Source organism: Protopterus annectens, chromosome 14.part0, assembly GCF_019279795.1.
Source record: "Protopterus annectens isolate FY-2018-M chromosome 14.part0, PAN1.0, whole genome shotgun sequence".
NCBI lineage: Eukaryota > Metazoa > Chordata > Ceratodontiformes > Protopteridae > Protopterus > Protopterus annectens.
Genome location: NC_056748.1, coordinates 1,161,404,609 through 1,161,420,107, shown reverse-complemented (window position 1 = coordinate 1,161,420,107; position 15,499 = coordinate 1,161,404,609). Strand labels below are relative to the sequence as shown.

The 15,499-nt window shown below is 42.6% G+C and overlaps 1 protein-coding gene across 1 annotated transcript in view; it reads left to right on the top strand.

Annotated features, from left to right (window-relative positions):
• Nucleotides 1-15,499, top strand: part of RTEL1 (regulator of telomere elongation helicase 1) — a gene marked incomplete in the record, with an annotated part of 4,697,248 nt that overhangs the window by 4,377,179 nt on the left and 304,570 nt on the right.

Below are 15,499 nucleotides of genomic sequence, written 5' to 3'. Positions count from 1 at the left end.
CTATATGTAACTTTTATGTTACCTGTATAAAGTTGGTACATTTTCTGTATGTAACTGGACCTTTTCTCCCCGGTCCTCCTCTGAAAACGGGTTCTTTCTGACCAGTTAAATTATCCCAGTAAACAAATATCAAATAAATAAATAAGGTTTCTCATTAGTAGATGGCTAAGATGGAATGTTGAAAAGTCTGCATTTCTTTCATAAGATTATTTTGGGGAAGGTTGAAGTTTTTGAAAGGGAATTTTCAAATATTTTATAATGGAACTGTTGCTTATTCTTTAGAGATGGGATTGTCAGATAGTACACAGAGATGATTGGTGCCTTTATGCAGTTGTGTATAGTTTTGTAATTAAATAGCTTAAACATAGTTGCTAATTAGGTTAATAACATAAAGTGAGCTGACAGTACGGAGTACACCAGTTGGAAGTATCTCTACAGTCTATGCAATCAACTTTGGGTGACAATGGTGTTTGGTTCTTTTTATCAAAGAATGGTTTGAGTAGGGTCCAAGATGATGTTTCCTGGAGAGAAGCATAAGTAAATCAGATGTTGATAGGCATCTTATGCTGGAGTGTTTTAGGTTTCATAGCAGAAAACAATATTTGGCTTGCAAATTTGTCTTCCTTAGCTATTGGATCTTCCAGGGGTAATCTGAACAACACATTAGCATTAGAATATTGAGTCATTTGTGCCCTGTCAGGAAAAGGCCCACCTCTACAGAAGTAAAGAGAAATCCTTTGTGTGGATTCGTGGTGAATAACAATGGGTGTTTGGTCACAAAGTTAACCCTATTTCCGTACAGGTTCATTAATAGCAGTAGCTGTTTGTTGGTCACAAAGACAAACTCTTTCCATATAGGTACAGGTTGAAATGCTGGACACCCAGACCGGACTCAAGGCTTCTTAATCAGTATCTGCCTTGTACCTCTTGATTGCTGTTAAAGATCATGCTGCAGATGTCAGTTGGCATTCACTTGCTTGGTTGCTTCCCATGATCATACATATTTAGTTGGCATTTAAAACCATTTCATTTGCAGAGTTGGCATTTAACGCCATTTAGGTTGCTGGGTTTACTTGATATAATTGCACTTGTACCATATTGAGAAGCATCACTGGCAACCTTGACTGGCAGATGTGGGTCATACTTTGTTAAAGCAGCGTTCAATGTGTCCATCTCTTGGACCACTTTGAAAGCCCACACTCTTCCAAGGGTTATTGCCCACTTGGACGATTCCTTTCAGTAAATGGAAGTAAGTCAGTAAATCAGAAACTAACTTAATATAAGTGAGGTAGCATAGATAGGATTTTCTGATTATATTTTACATGTTGAGATTTATGTAAGATGTCCATCTTGGTAGTCACTGTTGCAAGCCTCACTTTTGGAATTCCTGCCTGCAGGTATCCCAGTTGGCTGGCTTGGCTCTTAGACCTGTACCTTTCCCTGCAGCCTAGTTCAAGTCCTCCCATTACTATGAAGATGCATTAGAGTCATAAAAGGTGTGTTGGCAGACAACATAATCAGATCTGTCTTACAGCACAGTATTACATACTGCATATTTCATAACATTGTCAATCTGTCTACTGTCCTGATTCCAGAGTCCAGATAAATACCCCATAAGGTATTTTTCTTATTTTCTTTGATCATTGATTAGTGTAATTTCTGATATGACTCTAAAACTGAGACCTTAAAGTGCTCAACCACCTTATTTGTGAAAAGCTGATTCCTTACAAAGATTTCCATAGTTCCCATTTACCCTGCCTCTGTCCAGAACACATTGTGAACTTCTGTCTAGATTGTGACAGATTCATCCCATGGACAATTCGAAAAAAGAAAGTGTCTCCAGGAGTTTGTTGCCAGAAAGGGGTCATGTGCCCTTTCTGGGCTCACATGGTATCAGTTAAAGCCTCTGGGAACTTCCTGCCAAAAAAAAGACAAGCTCTGACAAGACACATGAGGAAAAATGATATGAAACTGAAGATGTCCTGATGGATGACTCGTTTGTCCTTGGGTCTGTTGACTGTATGTTTGGAGAGGCACTTTAGTAGCTGTTGTCCCCAGATTTGGTTTTGGCATAGACCTATAGAGTGATCCCTTTGTAGGCCTCTATGCCTTTATGGTCTTGCATGTTATCCCAGACCAACAACTCTGCCACATCTCCTGAGATTGAAGGCCCATCAGTTTTGAAGGCTTGTGTTCTCATTGTTGAAGACTGGATCATCCCCAAGGTGTTTTTCCACAAAGGAGGCTTCCAGAGACTGGACTGAGGCTTCACTGTCCCACCTGCAACCTGAGACTTCTAGGTTGGTTTTAACTGAAGACATAAGGCACAGAAGACCAAACCATTGCCAGCCAGCTTGGGCAGAACCTCAGTTCCCTCTTCTTTCCAGGCTTTTACTAACCAAGTGTTCCATCTGGCTGAGGTTTTCATATCTTTCCTGAAATCCAAAGGTTCAGAACTTGAAATACAAGGGGGGTTTGGGACACCTAAAAAGAGAATGGTGGAACCTTGAATTAAGTATTTTTCTCCCATGATCAGAGACAGGTGAGCTGGTTTGTATTGGCCAGATTGCCTTTGTCCTGTTGCATATAAATCGGACACAAAGGACACCATATCTTCCTCTTCACCACCATAGAATTTCTCCTTTGGGGACACTTTTCATAAAGTAAAGGAAGAGTTCCAATGAGTGGCTACTAAGGAATACTCTAGAGTCCCAACTCAGATATAGGGCTTTCCTGAACCTAGAGTATTAGCTGTTCTTCCAGTTATGATCAAGATCTCCCACAAATTCCTTTATAAGACTCCTCTGACTGATCCAAAAATGGGAGTCCCTGAATTCAAGCAAGAGAGCACATCTCTCGCTTCATACAGGAATCTTACACCCAGTAACTGGGAGATGGGATACTCAAAAGATTTCGGAAAAAAGATTTATGTGTCTGCTATCCTGTCTTTTATGGACCTAAAATGCCAGAACCACATGCTTTCTTATTAGCAGTCTGTGCTAGAAAAGATGAGGACACTGGAGGGGATATGGGGCAAAGGATGTAAAGCATGAGGTACTTGCACTTTATGACCTGTCATCTCATATTTCCAAACACTCCAGGAAGTGTGTTTATGATACTCATGCTGTATCATGCAGGTTTGTAATCTTAGTACCTGTTATTTACAGACATGTCTGAAACTTGCTGATGAGGGTCCCCTTCCAGACCATTTTTTTAGAATGAGCTCCATAATGCACCCCCTGGACAAGGATTTTTTTTTTTGAGCAACATGCGGAAGGAGTCTTCAAGAGACTGGAGTAAAAGGGCAAAACTATGGAGTATGCAAATCAGATTTTCAGGTCCAAACTCCTAAATTCAGCAGAAACTGCCTAGGTAACTCTTGGCCTTTGTACCCAAACAAAACAAAAACAAGTCTGGCAAAGGAGAAAAAAAGAAAAATCCAAAAGAGAATGACAAGCAAAACTCAGAGAGAAGCCTGGAGACCCTCAAAGGAATCAGCTGTGACTCAGCCATGCTTCCCTCTTCCCTCACTTCTTAAGTTACCCAATCAACCCTTCCCAGCTGCTTGCCTCTGTTTCATCAGAGAGAGTTAGAGGGCATGTAGTCTTCTTTATGTAAAAGCTGGGAAATCATCACCAAAGACCAGTGAGTTCTAAATATTTATCAGAGCTACAGGTTCCAGTTCCAAAATATTCAAAAATGCATAGGCATTCCCAAATTTGTCAAAGATCAGTTATTTATTGATAATGGTTTACAGGGAAAGTCCGACTGGGCACAGGAACCCTTTTACATCGTAGACCTGGGGAGAAAAGCTCCAAGGTATCTCTATTAATGCAATCAGTGTTTACAGTAAACTTTTTAATGCAGTTTCAGTGACTACGTAGCATAGTAGTAATATAATAAAATTTGTATTGATATTCAAAAACATTAAATTTACAAGCCCTACTGACAGAAAAGTGGTATATAGAGAGGTAGGAGTAATTTAAGAAATGCAGTAGACTGAGGTATTAGAAGACGTACACTAGTTTTGTTAATAGAGCGGTAGTAATGGAATAGTAATTTGGTTGTGCTAATTAGAAGTAAGTATAATAGTTTAAGAAGTACAGAAAAGTGAAAGTATTAGAAAGAGATAAACAGGCTAAGTGACCTACTACTTTAAAGGGAGGTATAAGAAAGTTGATGAAAGGTGTTAGAGAACTATGTCCCAGATAGGGAATAAGGACAAAGTCAGGGCGCAGAGATAGTCTTTTAGTAATGGTTTGAAAAGGTGTACGTGATGGACCTGATTGATATAGGAATTTTATTCCAAGTTCAAGGTACAGTATTGGATTAGAGGCTGACCCCAGCAGCCCTATGTGGTTTGTATATGGTAAGCAGTTGTTTATTATTTGACTGAAGGGTATGATTTGGAAGATGGTATTCGATAGGTAGATGGGGTGTGGATGATTTCATGGGTTAAGCTGAGCCCAAGTATAAGAGGTGGTGAGGAATATCGAGCCAGTTAAGTGTTTGTAGTGCTAAACAGTGATGGGTATGGTAAGGTTTGTTGCAAGTGAATCTGACAACTTTGTTGTAGGACTGTTTAAGTTTAAAACTAAGTGAGGCTTGTAGGTTGGTCATGATAGGGGGTCCATATAGGATAGAGGGTAAGAAGTGATAGCTACAGTTACCTTGGCAGAGTCCGTAAGGAATTTCTGTACTCTGTATAGGGTGCCTTGTTTTTGATGGGTTATCTTGATGCTGTTATGGATATGTAAATCAAATTTAATATTGTCATAGATTGTCATGCCAGGTAGTTTTGTATGTGGGGTAATGTCAGTTGTGGTCATATTTAAGGAATACATTTTAAAGTTGTTTTCTTTTCATGGAAATAGGAGTTAGGAAAAAAGAGAGGTAATTTAGTTTTTTTGGTGATTTAGTAGCAGGTGATTATCCTGTAGCCAACTTTTAACAAAGTTAAAGCCTTCTTGAGGAATTCTCTGAAAATGTATTAGGTTGTCAGAAATGCATATTGGGTTAGAATCATCAGCATATTATATGAGAGATGTGTGTGCTGAGAGGATTTATGTAAATTGTTAGTGAATATATTAAAGATTAGAGGGCCAAGCATGGAGCCCTGTGGCAAACCAGTATTGACACAAAGGAAGGAAGAACAAGTGAAGAGACATTTAACAGACTGGTATCTGTCTGTTAAGTAATTCTTAAACCACAGTATTGTAGGTTGTGATAGCCTGAAGAAAGATGGTTGGTAGAGGAGTTTTTGGTGAAAGACTAGATCAAAAGCATTAGACAGCTCAAGGAATACAGAGGAAACAAGTTTGCTTTTGCCTATGGCTGGTAGATCTAATTCCTGTGGTCTTAAAAGAAATACTAGTCATGGACCATGGAGAGGGTTCCAGCTGCAGAGGAAGGACAAGGTCAGGGCTATTCCTCATCCCCAGAATGTAAGGTACACGGAGACCCATTTTGAACCTATCCTACTTAAGCAAGTTTTTCATTGTTTTAAGGTTTAAAATCTTAACTCTCCAAAGCTTCTTACAACTTCTACCATTCTGGCCCCATATGGTCAATCTGGAAATAAAGGATGCTCATCTTTACAACCCCATTAACAACAACAACTTTTGAGGCTTGGGGGTATTTCCAGTTCACATTCTTGCCTGTTGGTTTCTTTAATGCACCCGCAGTCTTTATGAAATGTCTGGTTTCAGTAGTTGCCTACATCAGGGCAAATGACACGTTTACCTTTATCTGGATGACTGTCTAATCCTAGTGGAATCAAAGCAGAGAATTCAAGGATTTGAAATCCATCCTGAATTGCTTCAGAGATATAAGTCTCAACTTCAGCAAAAACAAATGAATCCTTTTCAAGGAACCCTTTTTTCCCAAGAGCACTTCTGGAGATCATCCTTCACAGAGCCATTTTCTGAGAGGGACAAATTTAGTCATCTGATTTTATTTTTCTGAATGATTTTGCAGCAGATGTGGAAGTATCAGCAAGGGAGTTCCACACAGGTTCATATGTGTTTACTAGGCTAATGACCACAAGGGCTTTTTCAAGCCAAGCCATGCATCCCAAATCTCTGACAAGTTCTGATACCCTTGATAAGTGTAAGCATATGCCTGGGAGATGAACCATTTACAGGTTACCTGTGTCCATTTGAGACACAGGTGCCAAACCAGGGATGAATTTCCAGTTTCCCATCCAATTGTCCAAGTTGCACTTGAATTGGGTTAGGGAGGAGCTCTGCTTCACATGGATGGGGAGGCTGTTCCATAGACTGGGTAGTCTCTGGGATACATACCTATATCTCCAGCAGGTCCTATTTATGTCACAGGCAAGGTTTACGTCTATAGAATGGGTAATTCTGGTGCTGTTTATTTTGTGGATATGCAGGTCCATCAGAGTGGGGTCTGGCAATGCCCTGTATGCCAGGCATAGATCTTCTCTCAAAAGCCTGTAAAAGACAGCATATAGGGTCGGTCCTTGAGGCATAGGACATTTTACTTATGCCTTGTATTCTTTTAGTGAGGAACCTCTGTGAGAGTTCCAGTTGTTGGATATGCCGGGTTAGGTACATACCAAAGGGGACATTGTACTCAATGATAGGTGTGATGAATGCCGAATACAGTGGATAAGTGACTTCTTTGGACTTAGATGCCATACCATAAGTTGCGCAACATAGAATGATTTCCTCAATATTGCAGACATGTGATGGTCAAAGGCTAGGTTACTATCTGTGTGTGTCCTTAAGTCCCTGACTACTAGGTCAGCTCTAAAGGATATGTTGTCACTATGGTAGTTGCTATGGATGGATGACTTCGCAAAGGATACAGTGACTCAGTAGCGCAATGTGATAAACTCTAGGTATGATTACGCATTTCTTGGCATTTAGTTTTAGTCCATGGCTCTGACACTAATTGTTTGTATCAGCCCCTCTTGGAGAACATTTGTGTCAGTGTGAGAGTCAGTGAAAGCTCTTAACTTGCAATCACCTGCAAATTTAGATAGCCAGAGACCACTGTCATTGCCCTTTACTTCTGAGAAATAAATGGCAAAAAGGAGCAGTCCAAGGACTGATCCCTGAGGGACTCCATTTGTGACTGGCTTCTTTGTGGAGGTGGACTCACGAATTCTAACTTCCTGGATCCTGTCTGTGAGCCAGCTGACTATCCACCGGGTGACATATGGGTTTGTACCTAAACTCTTGAGTTTGTCAACAATGTCCGAGTGGGGTATTGTGTCAAATACCTTTTCCAGGTTAAGGTAGGCAGTGTGAATGATTTTGCCCTCACTCATTGCTTTGACCTTCTCAAAGAAGTCCACCAGGTTGAGTAGGCATGATCTGCCCTTGACGAAACCAAACTGGGTTGGGTCCAGTGTCTGGAGGTGTACTATATCTCTATTGATCATCACCATTCCATGGCGTTGCATGAAAGACTAGTGACACTTTGAGTCTGTAGTTTCCAGGGTCTGTAGATGGCCAACCTTTGTGCAGAGGGAAGACCGTTGCCTTTCTCCATTCATGAGGCACAAAGCCTGTTTGGAGGGTACAGTTAAATAGTAATTCCAGAGGCCCTGATAGGTCATGTTTCATGCTATTTAGAAGGCACCCTGGGATATTGTCTAGGCCCATTGATGTAGTGTTCTTGGTCTTAGAGAGAACATGAAGGACCTGTTCCCTAGTGATAGCAGGGGAAGTTATATTTGATGATATTTCCTGAGGGAAGGTTGAGGGGGAGAGAGGGGTAAAGTTGAAGCTGAATTTATCAGCCAGGAGGTTTGCTATATCTACTGGCTCAGTGTAGGTGGCTCCATTTACAGTGAGCTCTACACACAATTGTATAGTGCCTTAGAGGTTGCGGACATGGCTAAATAAAGCTTTGTGGTTGTCCTTGGCCTGGGAAGCCAAACTTACCTCAAATATGGCTTTGGTAGACTTAATTTGTCATCTGAGTTGTTTTAGTTTGAGAGTGCTTTTATCCTGCTGGGTGCTGCACCTCCTAATTTTTGCCATGATTTTCTTCCTCCTGTTATACAGCCTATTGATTTTGTGATTGCACCAGGGTGGCTTATTTTTTGTAGTCCTGTACTTCTTCCTGGTGAGTACAGGGAGGTTAGCCTTAGAATAGTTTCTGAATATTCCAGGTTTAGCCAGGAGTCCGGGTTGTATTTTTACTTCAAAGGAAGGAGACCATTTTGTGGGTTCACCTTACCAGGGAAGGCATTACAGTAGGGGGGTGTGCAGCAGTCTCCCATATTAGTGAGCACCAGATCCAGTATGGTTGCACCCTGGCTGGTCTTGACTATCTGGTCCAGGGAGTTTTTGTTTACAAAATCCAGGAATCTCTGTGCATGTATGTCTGGTGTCGTATAGGATTCCCAGTTAACAGTGGGGTAATTAAAGCCACCCGTGTATATGGTATTGGGTTGGATGGTTAGTGTTTCTAATAAGTTTAAATACATGGTATGGGTTTCCAGGGTTATAGATGGGGACCTATAGCTTGCTAGAAGTGGTATTGGATTCTGCATATGGTGATTTGAACATGGAGCAGCTCAAGTGCATTGCCCTGTTTGACCAGCCTTAAAGTATGTATGTGAACTTGTCTCGCCGTTCATTTTTGCAGATGGGTTCGGAGCCGATCCTCTGCTCCAAGTCTGCCTACTACAAAGCTTGAGGTCTTCAGATAGTTCGAGGCAAAGTCCCTATCCCATGATGCACCTAGATCTAGTTTGCCGCTGCAATAGATCGGAGGTTCTTGCTAGCTCAGGCCAGTAAAAACTTTTTTTCTTCAAAATATGCTATAATATTGATAATTCTTTGATATTTATCTTTAGATACTTAGAATAGCTTATTTTATAGTTTCCCTTCTTTTTATGTGCCTTTTTCTTTATTAGTAATTACCTCTTTTGGCCTCTCTTTATTTAGGCCTTGTTAAATTTTTTATAGTTCTTAAATTGTACTGTGTGCTTAGAATAGTGACTTTCTGTCACAGTTTGGTATATTTACCCTTTATAATTTTGAATTGTGTGCTTAGAAGAGTGACCTTTCTGTCACAATTTGGTATATTTAGTCTTTAGAAACTTGGATAGTGACTTTTCTGTCACAGGTTTAATATATTAGTATTTAGAGTTTTGAATAGTGACTTTTTGTCACAGCTTTGATAGAGTTTAGATAAATAGTTTAGAGTGCGTGTGTGTGCATGCTGTTTACTATTTTAGCCCATAGTTTAAAAGGGCTTATTTGATATTTCTTGTTTGGGTGTGTCTAGTTTTTACAGCACCCTGTTGATGTTGTGTATTACAGTATGGCTGACCCAAGACAAAGACAAACACCTTAAATCAGGGTTTAAGAAATGTCCCAAATGTAGGCAGAAAATGTCTGTCACTGACAGTCATGTAAATTCTGTTTATTGTTTGGGAGCATTGCATCTCCAGGAAAGCTGCTCTATCTGTCATTCTTTCTCTTCTAGGGTTCTCCAAGAGAGAAAGAGAAAGTTAATCGACAAGAGGTTTACTTAAGCCTTCCTTTCTGGAAGCTTTGAGCGACCAGGATGGGTCCAGCAAATCCTCAAAGTCTTCTAAGACTTCTACTTCAAAGGTAAAGAAATAAAAAAATCTGATCGTCTTGTCCTTTCGGAGCTGGTTTCCAGTTTTGGAACCGCTGTCCATAGCTCTGACACTAATTGTTTGTATCAGCCCCTCTTGGAGAACATTTGTGTCAGTGTGAGAGTCAGTGAAAGCTCCTAAGTCTCCACTCCTCCAGTCTGTACCTCCTTCTATCCACTCATCTCGGTCTTCGATTAGCCTTTCTGTTTTGGATGTGGATCTTGTGGTGCAGAAGCTTTTACAGGCACCGGCCTTTGCCAAATTCTTATCGGCTCCAACCCAAACAGCTTCACAACAGAAGACCCTTGTACCATTTACTACTCTTCCTCCTCCGAGCCATACCAGTCCTTCAGAGCTGGAGGAGTTGGACTTGATGATCGTTGAGCCTTCGGAGCCAACGCCTGCTCCAGTGTCTTCGGCTCTGTTTACTCTGATGTTCTTGTCACTGATCAAGGAATCTAGGAGCCGACACTCTCTGGTCAGGTTCTGGGAGGATAGTCGGACCGGCTTGTTGGTTCTGACTATGCCTCTTGGGGCATCAGCTTGGATGAGCTCGGCTCCTACCTCTGGCTCAGAGCTCACTGTCCAGGTGCCGGGGGTATCGACAGTTTCTTCGGATCCGTCGGTCCCTTCTCATCGGAGCAAAGGTGCCTTCAAAGCCATGAGGAGAGTTATGTCTCCTTAAGACATCTTCGTCTTCAGGTCCGAGTACCTCCTTCCCAAAAGCACCTGTGTCTGCTTCTGCTTCACAGATCCTTGCCAAGCGTAGAGACCCAGAGCCTCAGAAAGCCCCATTGGGTAGCCTGTGCTCTTCCGAGACCTCACCAGAAGCCCCCACTGATGAGGTTCCCAGGAACAGAATCTGTAAGAGGAAGCATTTAGACTCCCCACAGGAGTCCCTCACATCCGATAACGACTTGGATGAATCAGAATGGTCCCCACGGTCCCCCTCCGAGGATATCTCATTTGCTGAGATATTAGAAATACTTAGGCAGAGGGGTGACTGGCAGTCCACCAACCCTACTGAAGACGAGTCGGTTCTCCTGAAGGCTTTCGGGTCTCAGCCCTCCACCTCTTGGGTGTCTCCGCCCTTCGATGAGCTTATGTAGCTGGTCTCACGAAAGGAGTGGTAGTCTCTGGACACCATGGAGCCTGTCCCCAGGAGGTCTAATAAGTTTATTTCTGCCCCCAGGACAAATCCTTTCTTACTAAAGGTGTGCCAGTTGATGCCATGGTGGTGGTGGCGGCAGCCACCAAAAAGAAAATTTCAGAACATTCCTCTTCTATCCATCCTCCTAACAGAGATTCTAGGATCATGGATAGATATGGGAAGCGCGCTTACAGTTCAGATACTTTTGCACTGCATTCGCTTAACTATCTAACCCATTTTACTAGACTGCAAAGAGATCACCTAAAAGAGCTCGGAGATACTCTTCAGGGTACAGTAGCTGCAGGAGCTTCAGATAAAGTTGCCTTCCAACTTGCTACCTTCAACTCCATAGTAAACTCATCCATGCGCCTCATTTCACATGCAGCTGATGGAGCAAGCAGGGCAGCGGGTGCACGAATTGCTATTAGAAGACACTCCTGGATGTGCTTGTGTTCCTTCGCGGAGTTCTTTAAATCATCTTTTGTAAATACCTCTTGATGGCTCGTCCCTTTTTGGGCCCAAAGTTAAGGAAACTTTGACCAGGTGTGAGCAGGAAGGAAAGACTGTCTGCCGTCAGAGTCCATTTTTCCACCCCTACCAAACCCTATCCAAAGGGTCAAAGGGGAGGAAAGATGTGGTTCCACAAAGCCCAAAGAGCCTTTCAGGACACACGTGGTGAACCCCCCTCCAGGGGCAGAGGAGGGGGCAATAATGGAAGATGCCTCCCTCGAGGAAGAGGGGGTCCGCAAAACCAGAGCAACAGAGATCAGTTCTTTGGGAAGCCCTACCAGCACTCCTGAAAGGAGGCCCGACTGTCCTACTCTGGAGGCAGTCAGGGGTCACTTATTTTGTATCCAGACACTTGGCTCAAAATAACAAACAACTACTGGGTACAATGTATCATTTCCAGGGGATATTTCATTCCTTTTGTCACATCCACTCCACTGATGAGAAAAATCCCAGATGTTCCAACCAGTTACAGGGAACCGGCATCAATAGAGGTCCAAACATTGCTAACAAAAAAAGTCATCCAACCAGTCCCAGCAGACCAGATAGGATCCGGAACTTACTCAAGATTCTTTTTAGTTTAAAAAAAGACAGGGGACTGGAGACCTATATTGGACCTCAGCAGACTAAACAGATCTGTCAAGAAAGAGAAGTTTTGGATGGTCACGTTTCAGTCGATACTTCCCTTTTTAGGGAAGGACAATTGGATGTGCTTGATAGATCTTCAGGATGCTTACTACCACATACACATGGCCAGACCATCCAGGGATCATCTGCGCTTCCGGCTGGGAGCCAATCATTACCAGTTTCGAGCCCTGCCCTTTGGTCTCACTACAGCCCCCAGAGTGTTCACCAAATGCATGGCAGTGGTCATGGCTCACCTGAGACGTTTAGGATTCCAGGTGTTTCCGTACCTAGACGATTGGCTCCTCACTGCCACCACCAGGCATCAACTCATATAAGCCAGGGGACACCACTCTTTCACTCTGCAGTCAGCTGGGCGTTACAGTAAACTCAGGAAAATCTGCCTTGCCGCCATCGCAAGGCACATGGACCAATCAAGCGACACATCTGCATATCAATGTTGTGGAGATGAGAGCAGTACTTTTAGCGTTGCAGTACTTCCAGGACTCTCTTCCTCTGGGTACAATTGCAATTCAGACAGACAACATGTCAGTGGTCTGGTACTTGAACAAACAAGGTGGAACCAGGTCCTACCCTCTTTGTAGCGAGTCCCTAAGAGTATGGCAGTGGGCTATTTCCACCCAGTGCTTTCTTTTAGCAATGTACATCGCGGGGAAAGCCAGTGTGATTGCAGACAAGCTGAGCAGAGCAATTTTGTTGCCTCATGAGTAGTCCCTCAAGAAAGAAATAGCGAACAGGATATTCCGCAGGTGGGTCCAGCCTTGCTGCGACCTTTTTGCCAACCACATGAACATGAAATGCAGAAGCTACTTTACCCTGATTCCCCCTCCGCGAGAAGCCCCAAGGGACGCACTCGTACATGATTGGCCTCCGGATCTCCACTATACATTCCCACTAATTCCATTGATACCCAAAGTACTACAGAAAGCAAAAGCCCTGGGAAGGACCATCATTCTAATAGCCCCTCATTGGCCTTATCAGATTTGGTTCCCCTTCCTTTGACTTAATCAATTGGAGGACCCCTGGATTCTGGACCCAGTTCCAGATCTTTGATGCACACGTCGGGGGAACTTCATCCCTCTCTTTAGTCCCTGAAGCTGACATGCTCCAATTCCCATCATAGCCAGGTTCCATAACCTTTCTAATGAGACAAAGCAAATTCTAATATCCTTATAAATCCTCTGTGAGGAAGCTATACCTTGGCAAATGGAAAAAAATTTCTATATGGGCCTCTCAAAACAACAATGATCCATATCTAGCCCCTATGGCCTCTATACTAGAGTTCTTGACCATGATTTCCAACAAAGGAGCTTGCAGCAGCAACATTTCGTGTTCAACTTGCTGCTATCTGTAATTTTCACCTTGGATTTGAAGGATTGAACATAATGTCACACAAACTATCCAAAGCCTTTTCTCAAAGGGACCTTTCATCTCAGACCACTTGTGAAATCTCTGTATACCCCATGGAATCTAAATTTAATGCTTTCTCATATTATTCTCCCTCCATTGGAACCAGCTTCCTCATGTGATTTGAAGTATTTGTCATGGTTCTGCCCGCAGAGTGTCAGAGCTTCAAGCCTTGTCCATTAAACCACCTTATTTGATTTTTAATGCCGACAGAACTAATCCCTCCTTTTTGCCTAAAGTCTGTACTGAAGCTAACCTTAATCAAATTATTGAGTTGCCGGTATTCTTCCCCAATCACTCCAACAACTTAGGATGTATGCTGCACAAATTTGATGTTCATAGACTGCTCAGATTTTACTTGGATAGAACAAAAGACTTTAGGAAATCTGAACAGCTTTTAGTTTCCTTTTCAGATTCCAGAAAAGGTATGCCAGTGGACAAAACAATTCTAAGTGGTTATCCGATTGTATCACATTTGCTTATTCAGCTGCTAATATGCCCTTACAACAAAAAAATTAAGGCTCATTCTACCAGAGCAGTGTCTGCATCCTCTGCCTTTTCTGCCAGACTTCCTATAGGTAACATTTGTGCAGCAGCCACTTGGTCAAGACCTCATACCTTTATCACTCATTACAAGGCCTCCTTTGGGTCTACTCTCCTGAAAAACATACTCCCGTGAGCTACGTGAGGTAGATGGTGCTTGGGACACTACCCATCTGTAAGAATGAACGGCGAGATAGAACAACTTCACATAAAGAAGTTATGTTCTTACCATAACTTTCCATGTGAGTTTTTCATCTCGCCTTCATTCTTACTTCCCACCCTCCTAAACCCTCCAGGGTTTTTCGAAGACCGAGATGCTGGATTCTTCCTGGTTTCTCAACCCTTCTATAACTTTCTCTTATAGAGTGATAGAATGATGCATGGTATTATTGTTATTCGCAGCAAACAACATCTGAGGTAACTCTAGGTGCATCATGGGATAGGGACTTGGCCTCGATCTATCTGAAGATCTCGAGCTTTGTAGTAGGCCGACTCAGAGCCAGGGATCGGCTCTAACCCATTTGTAAGAATGAAGGCGAGATGAACAACTCACATGGAACGTTATGAGAAGTACATAACTTCTTTTTATTTTTTATGTAAATAGAGACACCTCCAACTATAGTCTCTGGCTGTGAAGTAGCTGACCTAAATGTGTGAAGGCATTATAACCTTGCACTGCTGGTGTGCTCTCTGCAGCTTTAAACCATGTCTCAGTGACCACACAGACATCAGCTTTCTCTAAAGAGAGCTTCTAGAGAGTGGAGGTTTTTGTTTAGACTCCCAACATTGAGCAGTAATACCTTTAGATTTTCTTAGTTTTGATTGGTTGTGTTGGAAGTGCTTTCAGTTTGGCATTGCCTAAATAAAAGGCACTCCGAGGGGGGGGGGAGACAATGTTTTAGCTAATATTCGAAAGCCTAGGTGGGAGAGGTGCAGACCATCCTTGGCAAAGCAGCATGGTCTGTTGACCATCTCCTTCCATGCTGACAAATATTGCACCCCCTTAGAATGACACCAGAAACTAAGCCCATTATTAAAGTCGGTAATCTTTTGTTCGTATTGTGGCATCATCCTTGGAGAAGGTAAAATGCTGCTCAGTGCTAGGCTCATGCCAGTCTGAGATGCATGTTCCAAGAGATCCATGATGTCTCTCTTCATATGGTTTAGGGAGGTACGTCTCGGGTCATTTACTCCTACATGGACTATGACTGAGTCATATTGGTAGTTGTGGTCCAGTGACCTGCATAATTTGGCAGATCCTAGCCCCTGATAAGCAACTGACATAACTTTCTCCTTACTCAGCCTAGTGAGAGGGACATCAGTGTGTCCTCCCAATGGAGTTTCCAATGGCTAGAATATTGGATTGTGTGGTGGCTTGCCTTATGGGCTTAGAGGTCGAGGCTCCATGAGATGTGGTTGTGTGTGTGTTGATTTGTCTGTTACTTTGAAAGAGTGCATTTGGGGCTGCTCTGGCTATTTATTATGTGTATTTCGTCTAGTAGATCTTTGTGATTTAGGAAGATTACATGTAACTGCCTCAGCATATGTGGGTCGATATGTTTGCTTTGAATTGTGCATGATGGGTGCAGAGTGTGTACCCTTATTGACATTAGAAGTACTTTTATGTGAGAGCTTGCCTC